The sequence below is a fragment of the Leptonychotes weddellii genome, chromosome 1 (assembly GCF_054177405.1).
Source record: "Leptonychotes weddellii isolate Sample4059 chromosome 1, ASM5417740v2, whole genome shotgun sequence".
NCBI classification, from domain to species: domain Eukaryota; kingdom Metazoa; phylum Chordata; class Mammalia; order Carnivora; family Phocidae; genus Leptonychotes; species Leptonychotes weddellii.
The window spans coordinates 96,680,462-96,702,754 of record NC_138369.1 but is presented as its reverse complement, the minus strand read 5'-3'; the positions used below and the strand labels follow the sequence as shown (position 1 = coordinate 96,702,754).

The following is a 22,293-nucleotide window of genomic DNA, read 5'->3' as shown; positions in this document are numbered from 1 at the left end:
GCCAAAAGGGCCTTGGAGATTTAGGTCTATATGGTCTATTTTGATGAGGTCTATTTATATTAGGTGTAGGCCTGTTTTGTCTCTATACATGCGTGTTAAAGAAAAAGCTTTTATCTTGACTTAGTTCCTCAGCTGTTCTTATCAAGTCAATCAGTTCTCCAGTGTTTCTGGTCCCTGCAAATACTATAAATAATGCTTTGTCTGTGGGGGTTCAGCTTTTAGGATGACTTTTAAATTTGTTCTGGAGCAATGAGGGTGTCTGTCCTCTATTATAAATCATAGTCAAAGGCCTATTTCATTATTGTCTTAGCTTCCCATGCTGTTTTCCAAAGAGATGTTTGAAGGAATAATATCTTACATATAGGCCATCTTAATCTTTTTTTTTTTAGATTTATTTATTTGGCAGAGAGAGAGCAGGAGAGCACAAGCAGTGGGATTGGCAGAGAGAGAGGGAGAAGCAGGCCCCCTGTTGAGCAGGGAGCCCGATGCGGGGCTCGATCCCAGGACCCTGAGATCATGACCCAAGCCGAAGGCAGACACTTAACTGACTGAGCCACCCAGGCGCCCCCAGGCCATCTTAATCTTTAGGTGGCTGCTACCCAGCCAAACCAAATTCCTTATAAATTCATAGTATTTTCTCCAAATGCTTGAAGGTTTTGATTAAATTTACCATCAGTACTAACGGGCCCAAGTTGCACAATCTCTGCTCCTGTAAGGATCAGGTTTTGTCTTCCTTTGGACCCTCTTTCATAGCCACTGGATTTCTGGGTCCAGATCCGTTTGTTGGAGTTCCGTTTTAGTTTTTGTCATTTCTTACCTGTTACAATCTCTCCCTTCAGTTACTCTGAATGGTTCCATAGTATCATTTGTTGTCGTTTTGTCTATTTTCCTGGGCCTAGCCTCTAGTAAGTTAGTTACCAGGGTGAAAGGGTCCAAGTATTCATTGTCCTTAAGGTGTGGATTGGTGCTTTTAAGAACAAAGGACCTGGGTTTCTTCCTTCTCTGGAGATTACTTTTGGTGCTAGTACTTTTCTGTCTATTGGCATGTTACTTTGTGCTTCTAAGAAGTGCACTGAAAAAAATTTTTATTGCTTTTTAAAATACAGGCTATAACTCACTGCATTGGGTGATCAGGCCAACATCTGGAGTTTCCTTAATTATAAGTTTTGTCTGGACTAAGTCTTCCATAGGTCTCCAAGGATCCTCAGGAAATTTATAATCCATTGTACCCCTAAGCCACCTCTTGGGCAATTTTGGTAGAGTTAGTGAGGAACGTTTGCAATTGACCTCCTGCCTTTCGAAGTATTTTTCCAAATATTTCTTATGGAGGCCTGATGATGAGATGCATATAGTGCATATGCCGGCCACAGTGGTCAGAGTTGCCGTGGACCTGTTACACGGCAAGTGTCAAGAGAAACCTGGTCGCAGGAATGGGTCTTGGGGGTACAAGGCATCTGCCTAATTCCCAGCTTTAACCTATTCCAATGTTCATATTCCCCCTAAAGGCAGGGCAGGAGGGATCCGACCTGCCTTACCAGAGCTAAATTGAATGAAATGGCTGAGGTACGTTTCAGTTAAGAGACACATGGGAGCCTTGACGGGTACAGAAACCGAGGAAGCCTACCCCGGTAAGTACAATGGGGTGTACGTTTCAGTGGCTACCTCAGTGATTTGGGGGCAGTGGGCTCCCTTTACCCTAAGAAATGTAGGTGGTTGGGGAGAGGCTGTAGCTGCCAAGTGTGGCTGACAGAGTGCACACTGCTCGTGCAGGGGAGCAAGGTCAGGATAGCCAGGAATCCAGAACTCAGCAATGTCAGGCCAGCCCAGGTCACAGGAGCAGGCTATTGGTGGTACCTGGCATTTGCCCAGTTCCAAGCCCTAACCTACACCGAGGCCCATACTCCCCGCCAAGGCAGAGTTGGAGGAACCTGGGTCACGTTGCTAGGGTTGAGCCAATCTGACTGGCAGAGGTATCCTCCGATGAGATACAGCTGGGGTCCTGGACTACTGATGACACCAGGGACCTCATCAGGCAGCCAGTCCAAACATGGGCCGAATAGCACTAGTTTAAAGCTGACACTTCAGGAATCTCTTCAGGGTAGACTCCCACTCTGCAGGCGGTGCTGCAGGTGGCTGGGGGCCAGCCGGAGCTTCACCAGCCTAGAGGGCCCTTGGCTGCCCAAAGCCAACTGCCAGGGTGCATACTGTACAGCCATGGGCCATGGAGATCAGGGAAGCCAGAGATCTGGAACAGGGTGTCCGGAATGCCCAGCTGTTTAGAGTGGATTCATGGCCTCTGCCTGCAGGAATCTGGACAGTCTTGTCAGGGTGGGGCCGCTAGGATAGGCCTAGGAGCCTTGGCCACTGGTTTGGGAAAGGAAAACTTTTACTCTTCAAGGTTTTTCTAGATTGTCTAGCAATTGAACGAGAGAGGGGAAGTTGTATGATGTGCATACAGAGGCTCAAAAATGAAATTGAGACCCAAAGCAATGACCAGTGCATGCAGCTTTCATGTTTTAGACAAAGAAACCTAAGTCTGTGAGGAATTTAGAGGATAAAGAAAACTTACATTAGTAAGGAATTCTAAACAGAATCTGGGCTGGGGTAGTAAATCAGTAAAAGTAACAAGGTTTGTGTATATAGGCTTCTCTGGCCCTGAATTCCTTGTCTCTGATAAGAATGTCTCTCTACCTCATGGTGTAGGGAGGGGTAACTTTTTTTAAGAGCGAGCCAGCATGTACGTGTGCCCGTGGAGGGGGGCAGTGGGGGAAGATAATCTCCAGCAAACTCTGCACTGAGGCTCAATCCCACAACCCTGAGATCATGACCCAAGCCAAAACCAAGAGTCACTTAACCGAGTCACCCAGGTGCTCCAGGAGGGTACCTACCTTTCACATGAGAGATTTATTTCATGCTTTCTGGAGACAAAGGAAGGTCAGACAGTTCTTCCTACACTGGCTATATTCAAAATAATTAATATGCCATCGTGGCACATTTTGGGTGGCCAGTCCTGGGTCCTGATAATATGTGAACCTTCCAGGAAAGTTTCAGAAGAGGGAACGGAGTCTGGAGATTGTTCCATCTTGTCAAGCCAGTCTCAGTCCTGACAAGGAATCAGTTCAGTTAAACTCACTTCTGGAGATGGTCTCACAGGTATGTTTCCTAAGTTAGGCCTGTGGTTCAAGTAATCAAGTATTAAGTAAAATCTTTAAAAAAAAAAAAAAATGACTTATTTGTCAGAGAGAACACAAGCAGGAGGAGCGGCAGGCAGAGGGAGAAGCAAGGTCCCTGCTCAGCAGGAAGCCCAGTGTGGGACCCGATCCCAGGACGCTGGGATCATGAGCCAAAGGCAGCTGCTTAACCAACTGAGCCACCCAGGCGTCCCTCAATAAGTCATTTCTATAGAGAGAATAAAATAATGGTTAATAATTGGAGCAAATTGTAGATCAGTTTCTCCATTCTGAGGGTAGCCACTTGAGAAGATTTCTAGATGTCCATTTCAAAGCATCTTTAGATAGAGTGAGGGCAGGGAGTCACAATCAGATTTTTCTGGTTTGCAGTTTAAATGTCTCTGGTGATCTCTGTACTGATTGCTCTGTAGTCAAAGATTATCCATACATAAACTGTTGTGATTTCTCTGGTCCCGTGCAGTCATTCTTCAATGCTTCAAAAAAAAAAACAATTTTATTTTTCAATGATTTCAAGTCAAAAGAATGGGAGATTATCAGAAACGTTACTTTGGAAAGATGTAACCAGATGTTTGAGAAACTAGAAGGATTCAGGATCTAGCTTACAGGAAAAAAACAAACCTCAAAGACCGGTAACAGAACTAGAATCTAATATCTAAAAGTTCATAGTTTCAGTTAAAACAATTTTTCTCTAATTATTCCCATCAATTATAACCATAGTAAGATAATTTGTTTGCAAATAATTTCAGTGAATTTAGCTTGATTACATACATTAGTACAGTGAGCGTAGTGACTGATCATGCGGGCTCTTTTAAATCTGCTTTGCTGGAAATTTTCATAAGGCAGCACAGATTGAATTTTTAACAGCCTCTTGAGGCTAAGACATAATGCCATCATGCTTTGCCTGCAATACCTACTGACTTGAGTTACTTCCTTTCTTAACAGGGTCCCCAAAATATCCTGAGGTTCTGCACCTGCCTGGAAGTGGCCTTCCTTTACTTACCTGGTAAGGATGTTGAAATCCCTGTCAGCCAGGTATCACACTGATATTTCCAAGGCATGTTATTGGCTCCATAAAGTTAACCTTAGTTCCTTAAAGCTGTCTGGTCATATCTGAGCCTATGCAGATCTCAAATATGACATTCCTGTCAAAACCTTAGATTCTAATTGAGCATAAATACATATATTTCCATGTGTGTATAAAATGACTCACTGAGAGTTTCCAAATTCTGAGGGAATCAGGTAGGCAGAAGATCATTATTTCAATTTTGCTCACAAAGGTATAATTTACCAAATTGCTGAGGAAAGGTTTTCCTACATCTGGAAAAGAAGGTTAAAAAAAAATTGTAATTCTCCATTTATTCAGTCCCATTTGTAATTCTGTTGATTTTGATCTTCTGTTTTATAAAGCTATGGGTTTCTCCATTAGAGTTCTCTAAATTCCTATACTCAGTTCAAATGGTATGATCTTAAGTTATTAGAGACCTGTAGTCTAGAGATTCATCAGTCTTTTCCCTGAATCTCCTTAAAGATGAAGCACTTTTGCAAAAGCATCAAGGTAAAACAGCTGTCTGTAAATGACAAAAAGGCTTAGAAATGGTAATGATTAAAGATCTGATTAGCATTCATTACAATGCAATTGCAAAGAAACTGGGTTATTTCTATGATACTCAGCACTTCAAGATAATAGAATTATACAACATAGGATTATATAATATACCCAGACATTTCTAGAATACTTAATTATATTTATGGAAATATAATCTAAGAAAGTTTAGCATCACTTATTTGACAATGAGTCTCCTGTAACTTAATTAACATCTTTCTTTTATGAGGAGGACAAAGCTTTGAAATCTTCCAGGGAGGGGTGCCTGGGTGGCTCAGTCGGTTAAGCGTCTGCCTTCAGCTCAGGTCATGATCCCAGAGTCCTGGGATTGAGTCCCGCGTTGGGCGCCCTGCTCAGTGGAGAGCCTGATTCTCCCTCTGCCTACTTGTGCTCTTTATCAAATAAATAAATAAAATCTTCCAGGGATCCTCTGGGAAATTGCAAACTCAATAAGACTTCATTTTAGAATTTCATTTTGGGAGGTTTGTCAAAAAAAAACAAAATTCAGACTTTTCATTAAACAATCACAGATCACTATAAAATAATAGTTATCCATTTAACTATAGTTTTTCCTAAGTAATCAAAGACTTGAAGATAAAACAGACTTTTTCTAGATAGATTACATTAAAAGTTAAACCCCTTTTATAATTTATTAAAAGCAGAATAAATTTTGTACTAGCTTTTTTTTTTTTTTTTTTTTTAAAGATTTTATTTATTTGAGAGAGAGAGAGCAAGTGCATGAGCAGGGGGAGGGGCAGAGGGAGAAGCAGGCTTCCCGCGGAGCAGGGAGCCGGATGTGGGGCTCGATCCCAGGACCCCGGGACCATGACCTGAGCCGAAGGCAGACGCTTAACGACTGAGCCACCCAGGCGCCCCGTACTAGCTTTTTATATTAAATTTAAATAAATCATTTTAATCTTATCCAGCATGGCCATATGTTAAAATTCATTTTAAAGATTCCTTGTTCACAAATGTTTTAAGACTTTTTTTCACATTTAGTCTCACTTTCAGATCTCTTTACCAAAAACACATGTCCTACTTTTCTTGCATATGGAGTTTCCCCTTATTTTTAGTAGTTCTAAACCACAGAAACTTTATAGTGAAAAATAAGTTGTAAGCAATTGTGAACTGTTACATTTACTTAGTGCATTTTAGATTGGCAAATTATGAATATATTCATACATTTCTAGAAATGTGCTTCTTCATAACAATCTTCCAATAAAAGTTTTTTCTACCAAAAGACTGTTTACTAGAGACTCAAGTTTGTGATAGGGAAGCCAAAAGAATAGATTAACATATCAGTAATTAATGTTTTACTCTATCTTATTGGTAAATAAGTTAATATCTAGATGAACTCATCACTTAGCAAAGCTTTAAGGTTTTAGGCTACCAAAAAGACTTTGTAAATAAACTTTTAAAATAGTTTCTCCACAAAGTCAGCCACTCTTTCATGTTTTCTGTTGTTGTAGAAAAATTCTATAACCTGATCAAACTTCCAGGGAAGATGTCAGAGTAGGAGGATCCTAGGCTTACGTCATCCCCTGGATATACCAGGATTACACACACATCACTGTAAATACCCCAGAAAACCACACAAGGACTGACAGAACAGACTTTTCATAGTTAATCTTAGATAAGAAGCCACATTAAGAATGCCTAGATACATGGACACCTATGGGGACAAGCCCAAACCCCACCCCTCCTTTCTCCTATGAATCTGCCCCCATCCAACCAGCCACACTGGGCAGGAGTTCCTCCAAAACAGCTCCAGGCATTTTTCCACAGCAGGGTTCTTCCTACAAGCAGATGGGTGCAAACTTTGCCTACACTGTACATCCCGCCCTTGTGTTCTCCTGCAGACTGTCCCATCTGACCCACCCAAGAATCCATCCGAAGTGGCACCACAAGCATGGCAGTGTGCAAGCAGCCCTGAGAGGAGCCAGCACCACTCCCAAGTGCCTTAGGGAAAGTGGAAGATAACCATACACACTAGTTTGCAGCCCCAGCAGTGGGCTTGGGGCAGATATCTGGTCCGACTGCAGGTCCCACCCACCACCAAATGCCTCTCAGGGGACAATGCTGGGAGAGCACCCTGCAGTTCAGTGCAGCCACAGTTCTGGCAAATGAGCTGAGGGCAGGCATCTGGTCTGCCCCAACTCAAGCCCATTGTGGCCCCAGACTGGCCCCTTAATAACATAGGGACCAAACCCTGCCCATAACAGGCAAAGAGACATTGCAGATAACTGGACTGAAGTTAAATGCATCCCAACTACAACAGTAGGGTACACACAATACGCATAGCAGATAACCCTGAAACATTAGGTTCTGCTGCCTAGGAGATATCACATTGCAGGGCACCACAGGACCTCCTCTTCATAAGACCCCTGATTTCAAAAGCAGGAAACATAGCTGAATTTCCTAACACATAGAAAGACAGAAAGTTAGACAAAATGAGGAGACAGAGGAATATGTTCCAAATGAAAGCACAAGACAAACTCACAGAAAGAGAACTTAACATAAAGGAGATAAGCAATATGCCAGATAGAGAATTCAAAGTAATGGTCATAAAGATACCTACTGGACTTGAGAAAAGAGTGAGGGAATCTCAGAAAATATTAAAAAGAACCACTCAGAGATGAATTCAATAAGTGAAATTAAAAATACACTAGATGGAATAAATAGTGGACTAGAGGAAGCAAAAGGAATGGATCGGTGACCTAGAGGACAGAGTAATGGAAAACTAAATGGAATGAGAAAAAAAAAATATTAGAAAATGAGAATAGGTTAAGGGAACACAGTGACACCATCAAGTATAATAACATGCACATTATAGGGATCACAGAAGAAGAGAGAAAGGGGGCAGAAAATTTATTTCAAGAAATAGCTGAAAACTTCCCTCATCTGGGGAAGACAACAAATCCAGATCCAGGAGGCACAGAAAGCCCCCGACAAAATCAACCTAAGGAGGTCCACACCAAGACACATAATAGTTAAAACAGCAAAAAATACTGATAAAGAATTGTAAAAGTAGCAAGAGGGGTGCCTGGGTGGCTTAGTAGGTTAAGCGTCTGCCTTTGGCTTGAGTCATGATCTCGGGGTCCTGGAATCAAGCCCGTATTGGGCCCTCTGCTCATCAGGGAGTCTCCTTCTCCCTCTCCCCCTGCTCATGATCTCTCTCTCATAAATGAATAAAATCTTTAAAAACATGTTCTCTTTTTTTTTTTTTAAGATTTTATTTATTTATTTGACAGAGAGAGACACAGCGAGAGAGGAAACACAAGCAGGGGGAGTGGGAGAGGGAGAAGCAGGCTGCCCGCTGAGCAGGGAGCCCGATGTGGGGCTCGATCCCAGGACCCTGAGATCATGACCTGAGCCGAAGGCAGACATTTAATGGCTGAGCCACCCAGGCACCCCAAAAAGATGTTCTCTATTAAAAAAAAAAAAGTAGCAAGAGAAAACAGTTACATACAAGGGAAATCCCACAAGACTATCAGCTGATTTTTGGCACGATATATTCAAAGTTCTAAAAGGGAAAAATCTGCAGCCAATAATACTCTATCCAGCAAAGCTATCATTAAGAATTGAAAGGGAGTTTCCCAGGACCCCCCCAAAAAAAATATTACAGAAATTCATGCACACTAAATGAGCCTTACAAGAAATGTTAAAGGGGATTCTTTGAGTGGAAAGGAAAGAACATAAGCAGGAGTATGAAAAGTAGGAAAGGGAAAATCTTCACAGGTACATGTAAACATGATAAAAATAGTATATGAATCCCTTATAAAACCAATAGAGGTTAAAGCACAATAGCAGTAAAATCAAATATATCTATGAAAATCAGTCAAGGCATTCACAAAATAAAAGAATGTAAAGTATGAAAACATACCTAAAATGTGGGGTGGAGGGAATAAAATGTTTTTAGAATGAGTTCAAACTTTAGTTCAAACCATCAATTTAATATAGACTGCCATACACATAGGATATTATATATAAACCTAATGGTAGCCACAAATCAAACCACAGACGTAATGGTAACCTGTCACAGATATGCTTGGATTCCTTTCTTTTTAGTTTTTGCATATCACTAAAGAAAGCCATCAAACCACAAGATAGCAAAAAAGGAACAGAGAAGAACTACAAAAACAAGCATAAAACAAGTAAGATAATGACAATAAATACACACTTATTGATAATTACTTTGAATATAAATGGACTAAACTACCTAAAAAAAAAAAATAGGGTGACAGATGGATAAAATAGCAAGACCCATCTATATGCTGCCTGCAAGAGACTCATTTCAGACCTAAAGACATATGCAGACTGGAAGAGAAGGGATGGAAAAACATTTATCATGAAAATGGAAGTGAAAAGAAAACTGGGGTAACAATACTTATATCAAACAAAATAGACTTTAAAACAAAGACTAGTAATAAGAGACAAAGAAGTACACTACATAATCATAAAAGGAACAATTCAACAAGAAGGTATAACAATTGTGGGGATACCTAGGTGGCTCAGTCAGTTGGGTGGCTGAGTCTTGATTTCGGCTCTGGTCATGATCTCAGGGTTCTGGGATGGAGCCCTGCATCAGGCACTGTGCTCAGTGGGGAGTCTGCTTGAGGATTCTCTCTCTCCCTCTGCCTCTCCCTCCCCCTCTCTAAAATAAATAAAATCTTAAAAAAAAAAAGGTATAACAATTGTAAATATTTATGCATCCAACATGGGAGCACCCAAATACATAAAGCAGCTAGAACAAACATAATGGAAGAAGTCAGTAGTAATGTAATAATAGTAGTGGGTTTTAACACCACACTTACATCAATGGACAGATCACCTAGACAGAAAATCAACAAGGAAATAATAGCTTTGAATGACACATTGGCCCAGATGGATTTAACAGATATCTTCAGAACATTCCACACCAACAGAGCAAAATACACATGCTTTTCAAATGAACATGGAAAATTCTCCAGAATAGATCACATTAGGTCACAAATCAAGTCTCCAGAAATTCGAAAAGACTGAAATCACAACATTCATCTTTTCTGACCACAATGCTGTGAAACTAGAAATCAACCACAAGAAAAAAATCTAGAAAAAGCACAAATACATGGAGATTAAATAACATGCTACTAAACAACAGATGGGTCAATGAAGAAATCAAAGAAGAAATAAAAAACATGGAGACAAATGAACATGAAAACATAATGGTCCAAAATCTTTGGAATGCAGCAAAAGCTATTCTAAGAGGGAATTCTATAGTAATACAGGCCTACCTCAAGAAACAAGAAAAAAAACTCTCTTGTCTGATTGCTGTGGTTAGGATTTGCAAGACTATGTTGAATAAAAATGATGAAAGTGGACAACCTTGTCTTCGTCCTGATCTTAGAAGAAAAGCTCTCAGTGTTTCACCATTGAGTATGATGTTCTAAACCTAACTTTAGACCTAAAGCTAGAAAAAGAGGAACAAAGCCCAAAACTAGCAGAAGGAAGGAAATAATGATTAGAACAGAAACAAATTAGAGATTTTAAAAAAAAGAACAGATCAATGAAACCAAAAGACAGTTCTTTGAAAATATCAACAAAATTGATAAACCTTTAACCAGACTCAAAAAGAGAGAGAGAGAGAAGGAGAGAGGACTTAAATAAAATCAAAAAGGAAAAAGGAAAAATAACACCACAGAATATAAAGGATTGTAAGAGAATGTTATGGAAAATGATGTGCTAACAAATTGGACATCCTAGAAGAAATGAATAAATTCCTAGAAACCTATAACCTCCCTAAACTGAATCAGGAAGAAATAGAACATTTAAGCAGACTGATTACTAGCAATGAAATTGAATCAGTAACCCAAAAACTCCTCATAAACAAAAATCCAGGATGAGATGGCTTCACATGTGAATTCTACCAAACATTTAAAGAAGATACTCTCTTCCAGAAAATAGAAGAGGAAGGGAAAGCTTCCAAATTCATTTTATGAGCATTACCCTGATAACAAAACCAGATAGACACCAGAAAAAAAAGAAATCTAAAGGCTAATATCTCTGATGAACATATTATGGAAAATCCTCAATAAAATATTAGCAAACCAGATCTAACAATAAAAAAATCATTCACCATGATCAAGTGGAATTTATTCCTGGGCTGCAAGGTAGTTCAATATTTACAAATCAATCAATGTGATACATCATGTTAAGAAGAGGAAGGATAAAAAATGATATGATCATTTCAATAGATGCAGAGAATGTATTTGACAAAGCACAACATCCATTCATAATAAAAACTCTTAACAGAGTAGGCTTAGAGTGAACATACCTCAGAATAATAAAGGCCATCTATGAAAAACTCACAGTGAACATCATACTCAATGGTGAAACACTGAGAGCTTTTCTTCTAAGATCAGGACCAAGACAAGGTTGTCCACTTTCATCATTTTTATTCAACATAGTCTTGCAAATCCTAACCACAGCAATCAGACAAAAGAAAGGAATAAAAGGCATCCAAATCAGTAAAGGAAAAGTAAAACTTTCACTATTTGGAGATGACATGATACTATATATAGAAAACCCTAAAGACTCCACCAAAAAACTACAGAACTGATAAATGAATTCAGTAAGACTGCAGGATACAAAATCAATGTGCAGAAATGTGTTGCATTTCTATATGTCAATCATGAAGTAGCAGAAAGAGAAATTAAGAAAATAATTCCATTTACAATTGCACCAATACACATACACACACACACACCTAGGAATAAACTTAAAAGACCTGTACTGTGAAAACTATAAGACACTGATGAAAGAAATTGAAGATGACACAACAAATGGAAAGATTTTCCATGCTCATGTTCTGAAGGAATATTGTTAATATGTCCAGACTACCCAAAATAATCTACAGATTTGAGGCAATCCTTATCAAAATAGCAATAGCAATTTTCACAGAACTAGAACAAACAATCCTAAAATTTGTATGGAACCACAAAAGACCCCAAACAGCTAAAACTGTCTTGAAAAAGAAAAACAAAACTGGAAGTTCCAGACTTCAAGTTATATTACAAAGCTGTAGTAATCAAAAACAGTATGGTACTGGCACAAAAATAGACACATAGATCAATAGAACAGAATAGAAAATCCAGAAATAAACTCAATTATATGATCAATTAATCTTTGCTAAAAGAGGCAAGAATATGCAATGGGAAAAAGATAGCCTCTTCAACAAATGGTGTTGGGAAAACTATACAGCTACATACAAGAAAGAAACTGGACCACTTTCTTACACCACACACAAAAGTAAACTGAAAATAGATTGAAGACCTACATGTGAGACCTAAAACCATAAAACTCCTAAAAAAACATAGGCAGTACGTTTTGCACACTGCTTTTAGCAACATATTTATGGATATGTCTTCCGAGGCAAGGGAAACAAAAGCAAAAATAAGCTATTGGGACTACATCAAAATAAAAAGCTTCTGCACAGCAAAAGAAACAATCAACAAAACCAGAAGACACCCTACTGAATGGGAGAAGATATTTGCAAATGACACATCTGATGGGTTAGTATCCAAAATATATAAAGAATTTAAACAACTCAACACCAAAAAAACAAATAATGCAATGAAAAATGGGCAGAAGCCATAAACAGACATTTCTGCAAAGAAAACCCACGGATGGGCTACCTTGCAGCCCACAGATGGCGAACAGACACATAAAAAGATGCTCAATATCACTTACCACCAGGGAAATGCAAATCAAAACTACAATGAGATGTCACCTCACACCTGTCAGAATGGCTAAAATCAACAACAGTAGAAACAACAGGTTTTTGGCAAAGACGTGGAGACAAAGGAACTCTCGTACACTGTTGGTGGGAATGCAAACTGGTGCAGCCACTGTGAAAACAGTATGGAGGTTCCTCAAAAAGTTAAAAATAGAAATACCTTATGATTCATTAATCTCACTACTGCATATTTACCCAAAGAATACAAGAACACTAATTCAAATGATACATGCACCCTTATCTTTATAACTACATTATTTTCAAAAGCCAAGATATGGAAGCATCCCCAGTGTCCATCAACTGATGAATGGATAAAGAAGAGGTGGTTATATATAGAGAGAGAGGGAGAGAGAATAGAATATTACTCAGCCATAAAAAAGAATGAAATCTTGCCATTTACAACAACATAGAGGGAACTAGAGACTATAATGCTAAGTGAAATAAGTCAAAGACAAATACGCTATGATTTCACTCATGTGGAATTCAAGAAATAAACAAGCAAAGTGAAAAATAAGAGAGAGGGGAGAGACAAATCAAGAAACAGACTCTTAACTGTAGAGAACAAAGAGATGGTTACTGGAAGGGAAATGAAGGGGCATGGGTTAAACAGGTGATAGGAATTAAGGAGGGCACTTGTGATGAGCACTGGGTGACATATGGAAGTGTTGAATCACTATATTGTACACCTGAAACTCACACTGTATGTTAGCTGGAATTAAAGTAAAGAATTAAAAGAATTTGAAGAATTAAAAGAATTTAAAATTTTAAGAATTTAAAAGAATTAAAATAAAAACTTAAAAAATAAAATTTTTTTCTCAAGAGTTTTGGCGTATTTGCTATTTAATTTTTTCCTTTTTTTTTCTTTTCCAAAGTACAGGATAATTTTCGCCCTATATCATGATCTTCTATAATATCTAGAAAAATTTGAAAGAAATAGGCAAGCTTTGGGGATTGGTAAAGATAGTAGGCTTTGGTTTCTAGAGTTGTATTTCTGGTTTGTAAGGATTTGCAAGAAAAAGACCATTGTTCCTAATTTCCCCCAAGAACTGGATTACATCCTGAAAATCAAGGGACTGACCCACTTTTCTAATTTAGTTTGCTACTTTATATCTGGGAAAATTTTAACTAAAATTAGAATCAAAATTTGTGTCTTTGTAAAGACTGTATAAAGTGTTTTAACAAAAGCCTTCTTTCTTAGTATAAAATTCAACCTTGGCTTCTATCAGCCCCTGAATATTGGCCTTTAGCTGATTAACATAGGAGGGCCTAGGAGAAATTTTGATCAGCTCTTTTCTTTGTGAGGGAGGGGTTGTGAATGGTTAGTAATCTAATTTCTCTCTAAATTTGGTAGGATCTTCTTAAACTGGAGGTAAAAGGGTCTTATAATTTTAAAGATCTGTTGCTGTTCAGGGGACATATTTTTTTTTTCAGTGAGGGGTATAGGATACATCTGCAAAACACATTGCATAAAAATGTCTGAAACTGGGGTGCCTGGGTGGCTCAGGCAATTGAGCATCTGCCTTCGGCGCAGGTCATGATCCCAGGGTCCTGTGATTGAGCCCCGCATCAGGCTCCCTGCTCCACGGGAAGCCTGCTTCTCCCTCTCCCACTCCCCCTGCTCGTGTTCTCTCTCTCGCTGTGTCTCTCTCTGTCAAATAAATAAATAAAATCTTAAAAAAAAAAAAATGTCTGCCTTGGGCTCAGGTCATGATCCCAGGGTCCTGTGTTAGAGCCCCACGTAGGGCAGGGCAGGGAGCCTGCTTCTCCTTCTCCCTCTGCCCCTCTGCCGGCCCCCCAAATGTGCTAACACTCTCATAAATAAATAAATAAATACATACATACATACATACATACATAAATAAATACTTAAAAAAAAAATGTCTGAAGCTGACAGAGCCTGATTACAGAGCCTTGAAAAGTAGGAAAAAATGCAAGGAACAGGTTCTGCTAAGTTTTCTTCCTAGCTTTTAAGCATTTACAGGAATAACCTGGGTATTTGGGGCCTATAGATTAGGCCAGACAGCTCTCTGTAAGGAAATGCAAGTTGAAACAGGCAGTCGGGAGCCAGATTTCAAGAAGGAGAATTTACTTTGGATGTGGACATTAATTTTTGTCTTAAGTCCGTCTAATTTCTGTTTTCCATCTTGTCAAGAAAGTCCCTAAGGCTAGCCATTATACTGATAATAAAACTGGTAACCAAGGAGTTAACCAGGCAGATAAGCAAATATCTGCTTGTTCTTGGAATGCTGTCTGCCCCCAAGTTCCTATAAGATTATATCCTCGCCTGATGCCAAAACAATTGAGTGTTAATTTAGTTGTTTTGCAGGAACTCAAGTTTTCATCAAGAAGCCAGCCAGAACCAGTCAGGACCACTGAACTCCTCTTTGAGCACAACAAAATGAAATTAACCCTCCTTGATTTGGTTACTTTCTTTATCTGATTTTGAGTAGCATAGCTCCTTTCCCATTTACCCAGACTCTTTTCTGCTTTCCTTTAAAACAAACAAACAAACAAAAACAAAAAAAAACTCGAGTCTCCCTCTCAGAGAGATGGTTTTGGAGCTGTTCTCCCATCTCCTCATTTGGCAGCCTTTCAAATAAACTGTTGCCACATGCTCAATGCCTCAGTGATCGACTTTGATGGACATCGGGCACATGAATTTGAGTTGGTTACAATAAGACAATGAAGAACTCTCCATAAAGAGGAGCCCCTGGGTGGCTCAGTCACTTTAGCGTCTGCCTTCGGCTCAAATCATGATCCCCTGGGATCAAGCCCCACATCGGTCTCCCTGCTAAGCGAGGAGCCTGCTTCTCCCTCTCCCTCTCCCTCTGCCCCTCGCCCCTGCTTATGCGCTCTCTCTTACTCTCTCAAATAAAAAATTCTTAAAAAAAAAAAAAAAAGCCTTCTCCATAAAGAATTTTTTCCTTCAAATATAGCTAATCTAAAGGATCCATCATTTGGCCATTCATGAGTAGAATCTTAAATCTCAATACCAACTCAAATAAGCCTTCTTTCCTTCTTTCTTATTAACATGTAATGTACTGTTTGTTTTAGAGGTAAAGGTCTGTGGTTCATCAGTCTTAACACAACTCACAGCGCTCACCATAGCACACACCCTCCCCAAATAAGCCTTTTTATGGAAAGACCCAGTGGAAACGTTCCTGGCTTAGACCATGGACACAAGAGGTGTTTCTGGAGAGGACAAAGATGATCAGCCCTAATGATCCAAAAGTTTTCTCCCCAAAATGATCTAAGATGGCAAAAGCCCTCTTTGCATGGGTTGTAAGGCTAGGGTAGTGAAGAGTACCTCTGGCCTCCCATCAATACGTGGCATGCCTCCAGGCACCAGCTCACTGACCTGTGCCACCAGGCGGGCACCGCTGGAGCAAGGAAGGTTGGGGCCACAGGGTTCCCTTATGTGCTGGGACCTCGCACGAGAAACTCCCCTGAGCACAGCTGGACAGAGAGAGTGCCGCTGGTAACTCTGTGCCTCAGAAACCGTCCACTTGGCCACCACAGTACACCACAGTGAGGGCACCCTCCAGATGGCAGTGGCCACAAAGCCAAGGTTTCAGGACATTAAAAATGTGAAAGGAAAAAACCCTTTTCTTTTGTTTTAACATAGCCGACTCAAAGCAAAGTTTATCTCAACAGATGCCAGTCTGATGAGAACTATTAACTCATGAGTCTGTAAGGCTGTCTTCAACAATAGGCTTATAAGGGCCTATCCCCTGCATTCTTTCCCTATGCTAGTTCCTTTTTATAACGAAACAAAAGATGGAGACAAAGAAAAAGTGACCATCTCTGGGAGGAAATAGATCAGTTAAATCAAGAGTACTCCACCAAATTTACCAGAGTCGTGACACCTAAAGGAATAGCTAACATAAATTTAGAAAGAGAAAAAGGGCTCTCACTCCATTAGACTCTGCAGACAGAGATCCGGAAAGCTCATCAATGAGCAATGTCCAGCCAGGAAAGTTTGTCCTGCTCACTCCATAAACTGTTGGAAAAGAAAAAGATTTCTTTACCTCCTGGTGCAGGAAAGGTACCTTTCACACAGGGGATTTATTTCACACAGGAGATTACTTACTACCCCATTTCTTAAGTAACTTTAATTCAAAATAACTAATATGCCATTGTGGAAAATTTGGGGAGCAGCCATCCCTGGGCCCCTATACTGGTAAACCTGGGACTCTGTCAGGCAGCTAGACTAAATGGGGATTGACTGTCACCAGTTTAAAGCTGGCTCAGAAAGATTTTCAAGGGGCTGGCATCCCACCCTGGAGGCTATGCAGGCTTATGGGGTTGGCCTAGGCTCCCAAGCCCTGGAGGGCGCAGCTGCCCAAGACCAGCTGACTGGCATGTACTGCAGGTGCATTGGCCATGCAGATCAAGGAGACCAGGGACCTACTACAGAGCAAATGTTGCAGTAGCCCAGGTCACAGGAGTGGGCTTTTGGGGGTATAACTCCTCTAATTCCAAGCCCTAACCTACACAAATGTGCATAACCTTCCTGAAGGTAAAGCTGCAGGAATACGGACTGCCTTGCTATGACTGGGCTGGGGGGCTGGGGGGTATTGGCCTAGACATTCTCCACTAAGAGACACCTCAGAGCCTTCAATACTGGTAATCCTGGGACCCCATCAGGCAGCCTGTCCAAATGGAGACTGTCACCTGTTTAAAAATGTTGCTTCAGAAAGATTTTGGGGAGGGGTGGTGAATTCTCACTGCCTTGGAGTCTATGCAGGTGGTTTCAAACAACCTGAGCTTAAGAGCCTGGAGGGCAGGGCACCTGGGTGGCTCAGTTGGTTAAGCGACTGCCTTCGGCTCAGGTCATGATCCTGGAGTCCCGGGATCGAGTCCCGCATCGGGCTCCCTGCTCGGCAGGGAGCCTGCTTCTCCCTCTGACCCTCCCCCCTCTCATGTGCTCTCTGTCTCTCTCATTCTGTCTCAAATAAATAAATAAAATCTTTAAAAAAAAAAAAAAGCCTGGAGGCCTTGGCTGCCTAAGCGCATCTGAAAGGGTACATATGCTGGGTGTAAAGCTCAGGGTAGCCAGAGACCTGTTAAAGCACAAGTGTCAAGAGAGGCTGGAGCACAGGAACAGGCCCTTAAGGGTACAAGGATTCCACCTCAATTCAAGATTTAACATACATAAATGTGTATGTCAGAGATAGAAGAAACTGGACTGCCTTACCAGGGTGGGGCCTGGTGGACTGATGAGACATCCTCTAATAAGAAACACCTGGGAGCCTTGATTACTGGCTCTGGTCTAGAAATCCAGTTTTCTTCAGTGATGCCTTCAAGGTTATTATGCTCATATGTTTAAGTAAGGGCTTGGAATTAGGCAGAGGCTATGGACCCCTAAGAACCCACTCTAGAGATCTGTATTCTCCTGACACTGTCCAGTTCCAGGTCCCTGGCTTCCCGGACATGCATGACTGGTACATGCCCTGTACACACCTGCTCAGCCAGGCTGGGGGAGCCAAGGTGCTCCCGGGCTGTAGAGCTAGGCTAGTCCCCAACCACTTGCATAGCCTCCAGAGCAAAGGAAACCTCCTGAAAATCTTTCTGCAGCAGCAACTTTACACTGGTGGCAGTCCCATTTGGACTGGGTGCCAGTGGGGTCCTGGCCTTCCCAGCAATCAAGACTCCCAGGTGTCTCTTAGTGAAGGATACCGTGGCCAGCCAGACTAGACCCATCCTGGGAGGACAGTCCAGATCCCTCCAAGTTTGCCTGTGTTGTGTATTAGTTTGATCTAATTTTAAGTATACTGGTTTTATGAAAAAGGAAAACAATGTTTTTCAAAGTCGAGTTATTTTCATCAAAGAATGAAGTAAGCTGGTCAGGAATCATCTCATCCATTCTGACAACAACGAGTAGCTCAGCTGCTGAGGGGCCCCCTTCATATATGGAGAAGCAACTATGGCAAGGAGACGTGTAGACTGTAAATACTGACAGTATGTGAGGACTCATCCAGAGTGTTCAGTCTGGGCAAGGCTTCGCTTTGCCGATCTAAAATAGCATTGTGAAGACCTTGGGAAAATCAGCTCTTGCAACAGCTCTTGCTAGGCCCAGGAAAATAGACAAAAGGACAACAAATGATACTATGAAACCAATCAGAGTGACTGAAGGGAGAGATTCGCCAGCTGTGTTGTCAGCCAGCCCCTCGCCCATCACCGTCAGCACCGTGCGCTAGCTACCAGGACTTCTACTTTTCCCTTGGCCGCTGGACGTCAGCCGCAGTTGGCGAAGCCACCTCTCCGAAGTACCATCTCCTATAAAGGTACATCTCAACTAAATTTGGACTTTATTCCTGTCATCTCCCCTTGCCTAGAACAATAGTTTGATTCATCTGTCATTGGTTTGGAGTCTGTAATTTCCTCATTGGCTTTATTGAAAGACATTATCTTGTATGTGTTTAGCTTGTGAAATTCCACAGTGAACCTCTGTTAAATAAATTGTTGGCAAAGACAAACTCAGTCTCTGAGCATCATTAGCCTACCAAAACAAAACAACAGAAATGGCAACCCACTCCCCCAAATAATAATTAACACTGGTGGGTACTCCGTGCCAAATTTGAAATACAGGTTGACAAATTACACTAAATATATAATTGACCAAAATATGGTACAGCCCAAACGGGATTGACAAACTTAATACACTGTTTACCACCTATGGCATTCTACTGAAATTACAAACAGCCTTTGTTTTTTGTTTTTTTGTTTGTTTGTTTGTTAAAGATTTTTTATTTATTTGACAGAGAGAGACACAGCGAGAGAGGGAGCACAAGCAGGGGGAGTGGGAGAGGGAGAAGCAGGCTTCCCGCCGAGCAGGGAGCCTGATGTGGGGCTCGATCCCAGGACCCCAGGACCACGACCCGAGCCGAAGGCAGACGCTTAACGACTGAGCCACCCAGGAGCCCCTACAAACAGCCTTTGAATAGACACAATTTATGGAACCGTTACAGTTTGGATACTAACACTGGCCACAACAACTAATACTGCTTTACCATACTATAAACCACTTGGAATGCTCTATGAGGTCTCTCTATGATAAAATATGTTCTTGATCACTAAACAGAAATAGAGGAGGGCAGTAACAAATGGGCCTCACTCACTAACCCTACCGAAATTGCCCAAGAGGTGGTTTAGGGGTATGATGGATTATAAAATTATCTTCTGAGGATCCCTGGAGACCTATGGAAGACTTAGTCCAGACAAAACTTATAATTAAGGAAACTCCAGATGTTGGCCTGATCACCCAATGCAGTGAGTTATAGCCTGTATTTTAAAAAAGCAATAAAAATTATTTTTCAGTGCACTTCTTAGAAGCACGAAGTAACATGCCAATAGACAGAAAAGTACTAGCACCAAAAGTAATCTCCAGAGAAGGAAGAAACCCAGGTCCTTTGTTCCTAAAAGCACCAATCCACACCTTAAGGACAATGAATACTTGAACCCTTTCACCCTGGTAACTAACTTACTAGAGGCTAGGCCCAGGAAAATAGGCAAAACGACAACAAATGATACTATGAAACCAATCAGAATGACTGAAGGGAGAGATTGTAACAGGTAAGAAATGACAAAAACTAAAACAGAATTCCAACAAACGGATCTGGACCCAGAAATCCAGTGGCTATGAAAGAGGGCCCAAAAGAAGACAAAACCTGATCCTTCTTTTCCGTCTGGGCTGCCGACATGCCATCCAGACTGAGGAAGACCCGGAAACTTTGGGGCCACGTGAGCCACGGCCACGGCCGCATCGGCAAGCACCGGAAGCACCCAGGAGGCCGGGGTAATGCTGGTGGCATGCATCACCACAGGATCAACTTTGACAAATATCACCCAGGTTACTTTGGAAAAGTTGGCATGAGACATTACCACTTAAAGAGGAACCAAAGCTTCTGCCCAACTGTCAACCTTGATAAACTGTGGACCTTGGTCAGTGAGCAGACACGGGTAAATGCCGCCAAAAACAAGACTGGAGCTGCTCCTATCATTGATGTGGTGCGATCGGGCTACTACAAAGTTTTCGGAAAGGGAAAACTCCCAAAACAGCCTGTCATCGTGAAGGCCAAATTCTTCAGTAGAAGAGCAGAGGAGAAGATTAAGGGTGTCGGGGGCGCCTGCGTTCTAGTAGCTTGAAGCCACGTTTGTGGGGGGGGGGGTTCATTAAATGCTAACAAGTGCTTTTCTCTTCTGGTCTGGGTGTAAATTCTTTAGCACCCCTCCCTCCTTACCTGTACATCAGAAACCCACCTAACAGATTCTAGGAGTAAGGGTATGAGGGCCTGAGACCCTTTGCCAACTCCCCTCAGAAAGTGTGAAAGAGAGCGTCAGCACTTAGAGGACTTGGCCCAATACCTAACTTGAACATTTTCATTTATAAAGTGAGAATGATAGCACATGTAGTTGAAAGGCCAGTTTGCATTGTATATTCTGAATTTACAATGAGGGGGAGAACACACCCTTTAACTGTAATATGTGGCTCAAAAGGGGAAAACTCAGGGTTTGTTAGGTTTTGTTAAAGTAAGCTCTCCACCCAACATGGGCCTTGAACTCACGACCCTGATTAAGAGTTACTTGCTCTACCAGCTGAGCCAGTCGGGCACCCCAAAAGGGAAGACTCAGTTTTGATGGGGCACATTCTAAAGAGTGGACAGAGTGATAGGATTAAAGTGATTGTGAAGGATATAATTCCTGAACCTAAAGTTTTTCCTCCTTGACGCCCCCATTATTTACCATACTGTTCCAGAATCTTGAGATGGGGCCCAGCAGTCTGAATGTTAAACACACCAGGGCTTTTACACATGAAAGTGGTTTGGAATCTAAAAAGCATTTGTCAGGATTTATGTATCCCTGTGCATTAAATTTCAAAGAACTACATCATGAAATGCTAAAGATTCTAGTCTGAAATGTATTTAGCATAGAATTTGGAAAAAGCTAGAAGCTGGAATTGGGTTTTCTAGGGTTTGTATCTCCTACAAAACCATAATGATGACCAATGCTCGTGTGCAGATAGGACCTTCAGATCTCAGGGTAAATTAACTAACAGTTTTTCTAGTTCTTTCCAAAACTTAAAGTTTTCTTTGGCCCAAAATAAAAGTTGCTTTCTAGAACGCTGTCCAAAAAAAAAAGAAAAAAAAAAACCTGATCCTTACAGGAGCAGAGATTGTGCAACTTGGGCCCATTAGTACTGATGGTAAATTTAATCAAAACCTTCAAGCATTTGGAGAAGATACTACTAGTTTACAAGGAATTTGATTTGGCTGGGTAGCAGCCACCTAAAGATTAAGATGGCCTGGGGGCACCTGGGTGGCTCAGTCAGTTAAGTGTCTGCCTTCGGCTTAGGTCATGATCTCAGAGTCCTCGGATCGAGCCCCGCATCGGGCTCCCTGCTCAACAGGGGGCCTGCTTCTCCCTCTCCCTCTGCCAATCCCACTGCTTGTGCCCTCCTGCTCTCTCTCTGCCAAATAAATAAATCTAAAAAAAAAAAGATTAAGATGGCCTATATGTAAGATATTATTCCTTCAAACATCTCTTTGGAAAACAGCATGGGAAGCTAAGACAATAATGAAATAGGCCTTTGACTATGATTTATAATAGAGGACAGACACCCTCATTGCTCCAGAACAAATTTAAAAGTCATCCTAAAAGCTGAACCCCCACAGACAAGAAAGCATTATTTATAGTATTTGCAGGGACCAGAAACACTGGAGAAC

The 22,293-nt window shown here is 41.1% G+C and overlaps 1 long non-coding RNA gene and 1 pseudogene across 9 annotated transcripts in view; one reads left to right on the top strand and one right to left on the bottom strand.

The window, feature by feature from the left end:
* Positions 1-1,511: 1,511 nt before the first annotated feature.
* Positions 1,512-22,293, bottom strand: part of LOC145723030 (uncharacterized) — a 52,522-nt gene continuing 31,740 nt past the window's right edge. For 5 of the 9 annotated variants that reach the window (XR_014147755.1, XR_014147753.1, XR_014147745.1 and 2 more), the window contains one exon: positions 2,860-3,664. This is a non-coding gene — a long non-coding RNA (uncharacterized LOC145723030). Of the gene's footprint in view, positions 2,365-2,859; positions 3,665-4,401; positions 4,509-16,482; positions 16,569-22,293 lie in introns of those variants that run through there. The other 4 variants (XR_014147749.1, XR_014147757.1, XR_014147754.1 and 1 more) reach the window with 3 other exon arrangements.
* Positions 20,246-21,690, top strand: LOC102744382 (large ribosomal subunit protein uL15 pseudogene; annotated as a pseudogene).